General features: G+C 42.8%; 1 protein-coding gene across 1 annotated transcript in view; it reads right to left on the bottom strand.

Moving 5' to 3' along the window:
• CNN3 (calponin 3, acidic) overlaps nt 1-3,774 on the bottom strand; it is a 30,814-nt gene that overhangs the window by 21,743 nt on the left and 5,297 nt on the right. The window lies entirely within an intron of this gene.

Below are 3,774 nucleotides of genomic sequence, written 5' to 3' on the forward strand. Positions count from 1 at the left end.
GCAGGCAAAGTGTGTGTGTGTGTGTGTGTGTGTGTGTGTGTGTGCGTGCGTGCGTCCGAGGTGAGGTTTTATCCACATCTAGGCCTCTGAAGAAAGAGAAAGACAGAGACGAATGCATGTCCATTCAGGGGAAGAGATCTGGCTGTGGGAGCACTCTGAAGAGCAGCCCTAAGGTTCCAGCTCAGCTCCTAAGGGCCAAGGACTCCAACAAGCTCAAAATGTGCTATTTCATATAAGTAGAGTTTCTATACTCAATTAGAAGTATGATTGCTGTTGCTATTTTTGCTTCCAAAGTAGAATCACATGTTGGAGTTATGAGAGACTCACTACACATGGTATTGATTATTTTCTCTATTTCCTCCCACGTGAAACAAAAGGAGGGAGGGAAAACTGCAATCATAAAGCACTCTCCCCATCCAATTGAGGCGCCTTCTGCAGCACTAGGCAGGCAGAGAGGCTTAAGATAATGATGAAAGATTAATGTGCAAACATCTGAGAGGAGGAAAGAAGAAACAACAATGATATCATAGCAGTGTGCCTAGCCACTTAGCAGCCGGGATCCCCTGGAAGACGCGTGGGCGAAGAGAGGAGAGGGCCATAAATGCTTGACTATGACTTGCCCAGAAGGCCTCCTGTCTTTATACTCGCATCCCTAATTCCTGACCTTCCCAGGGCGGATATGCCTGCCTCACACTCACACCCTGAAGCTTCCTGGTCCTGGAAGGGAAGAGCTTCCCTCCCTACAGACCTGGGGGAAGCTAGTAATTAAGTCTTTTCTCCTCACGGACTTGCTTCACACAGGTCTAGGGAGAGCCTTCCTAAAACCATTTAGGACTCAAGGCCTCCAGTGACAATGCTACAAGATAAATATGTTTAGCAGTCCATGCGGAGGAATACCCACCCTGTCTGAAATCCAGAAATGAAAGGTGTATCTTGTCTAACAGAAATCGATTTCTTAGGAAGAAAAAGCAAAGTACTGGTACACCCAGAAAGCGAGGCCTTTAGCTCTACACAGAAGTCCACGGCCCTGAGGGCAGTGTGAACAGAGACAGCCCAGGGTTCACTGCAGGACTCCATTACAGGCTGCTGGGGGAGAAGGTGTGATTCAGGACTCAGGGAGCAGAGCACAGTCCTGAGTTAGAAATAGGGAGGTACTGCTTGGCTCTGTAGCCCCCTATCTGCCAGAAGCCTCATTCAGACACAGACTGGTGCATGAATGTTCAAGTGCTCAAGATAATCTCAAAATCTAGAAAGTAAAAGCAGCACAGATTGGTGCATGAATGTTCGAGTTCTCGAGATAATCTCAAAATCCAGAAGGTAAAAGAAGCTGGGGAGAACACAGGACTGAATCTAACCAGCAGAGCAAAATGGAATAATTGCTAACATGTACATAATGTGTACTTTGGGTTCTAGGTATTATTTGAAACATATTACATAGATTATCTTGTTTATTTTACCCCAAACACTACAGATAGGTACTAGCATACCCACGCTTTACAGATGAGACACTGAGAGGTTATTTGCCCAAAGTCACAGGGTAAGAGGCAGAACCAAGATTAGGAGGCAGTCAGAGCCTCCAGGGCCACCAGGTTCTACTTTCTCATGGAGAAGAACTTAGAGGGGACCCACGTGACAACTTCAAGTTCACAAAGATTCCCATGGTCATGCTTTCATAAAATGTGCAAAATACTTTTTTTTTTTTTTGTACTGATGAACTCTAAATTGTATAAGCTTCAGGCCCCACAAACAGCGTGAATCAACTGCAGGCTCAAAAAACCCTTAACAAAAACCTGAGCACAAGTACATATGAGTAACAGTTAAGAGCCCACATGGCTAGAGCTCAGAGTTCAGGAAAGCCAAGGCACATAGTATGCACCATAGAAGGATGCCTAGAAGAAAATCAAACCTGTGAAAAAATTTTAACAAGTTCCTTCCCATGACCTAGTCATATTGAGATGAGAAATAAGCATTTCCCCTCTCTCTTGGATATAATGGTCATGACTGGCTGAAAAACCAAAACCACCCAACTGTCCTTTTTTTTTTTAATGTAATATATAATATTAACTGGGGTCCCTGATACACTGTTCAGTGAAAAGAAAACAACTACTGGTCTCATAATCCCACCTGGAAAGGGAAAACGCCTACAGAAATAGAGGATCTGACTCTTGATGATGGTTGCAGCAAGGTCTTCACTGTCAAGCTCACTTTGGGAATTTTAAAGGACAGAGGTAGACAAATAGCACTATTTCCACAAAGAAAAGAATGTAAATAGCTATAGATCATAGGATAGTGAGTTTGATAATGATCCTCATTAATATTCCAGAGTAAACAAGTCTGAGTACTTTAAATGGGTAACAGGTACCTCTTCTCAGTTCAGCAAACTGTGTTTTCTTTGGGTTTCCCTCATAGCTCAATCAGTAACGAATCTGCCTGCAATGCAGAAGACCTGGGTTTGATCCTTGGGTTGGGAAGATCCCCTGGAGAAGGAAATGGCAACCCACTCCAGTATTCTTGTCTGAAGAATCCCATGGACAGAGGCACCTAGCAGGCTATAGTCCGTGGGGTTGCAAGAGTCAGACACGACTTAGCAACTAAACCACCAACCACCATTTTAAATGGGTAGTAGGTACCTCTTCTCAATTCAGCAAACTGTTTTTCCTTTAATTGTTTTGGTCAAGACAGGAAAACAAACCCCCAAAGCAGGCAAATTGCAATGATACACCCCTACCAGGACTGGCACATATCCAGGTGGGCGTAAGGGCCACTTCACAGGAGGCCTTTTGGGAGATGACCGACAGAGTCTTGCAGAGGGGATCTCTACTGTTCCTCCCTAACCTTGGAGCCTAAGAAAGAACTTCAACAAGAAGGAATTATCTCAGTGATAAATTTTCAGTGTAGTATTAACAATGAAAACAAACTGAAGAAAAATGAACTATAAAAATCTCCACGTCCTTCAAAAACTTCACACTTGTACCACAGAATTTCTTTACATAGACTTCTCAAACACCGCTACTTTCCAGTTTCTAGAGACAGTAAAATCTATTCCTGATGAATAAATTCATTAAATCAATAAATACTTATTGGGCATCCATTTATGTGCCAAGTTGTATTCTAAAAGATAGATTTTTGAGATATCTCACCAATGAATAAGACAGAGATCCTACTGCTGGTATAAAGAGATAATAAACAAAAAGTTCTAAATTAAAAAGCTATTACTGAACTGTAAAGTCAAAAAAAAGCTAAAGCTAAACCTATCCATACATTTTTATCAGGATTCTCTAGCAGCAAAACGAGGCAGACTACGTTACAGCACAATTTACAGCAGGAGTCCACTATCACCCTGGGGTTACTCTGATCGGTGGAGCAACCTGCTTGTCCAAATGGCACTGGGCTGGCAGGCCGGCAGGGTCTCAATGGGACATTTGGTAATAATATTTAACTGGACATGGAACAGCAGACTGGTTCCAAATAGGAAAAGGAGTACGTCAAGGCTGTATATTGTCACCCTGCTTATTTAACTTCTATGCAGAGTACATCATGAGAAATGCTGGGCTGGAAAAAGCACAAGCTGGAATCAAGATTGCCAGGAGAAATATCAATAACCTCAGATACGCAGATGACACCACCCTTAAGGGAGAAAGTGAAGAGGAACTAAAAAGCCTCTTGATGAAAGTGAAAGAGGAGAGTGAAAAAGTTGGCTTAAAGCTCAACATTCAGAAAACGAAGATCATGGCATCTAGTCCCATCACTTCATGGGAAATAGATGGGGAAACA

This window comes from Bison bison, unplaced genomic scaffold (genome assembly GCF_000754665.1).
Source record: "Bison bison bison isolate TAMUID 2011002044 unplaced genomic scaffold, Bison_UMD1.0 scf7180017864466, whole genome shotgun sequence".
In the NCBI taxonomy this organism is placed as follows: Eukaryota; Metazoa; Chordata; class Mammalia; order Artiodactyla; family Bovidae; genus Bison; species Bison bison.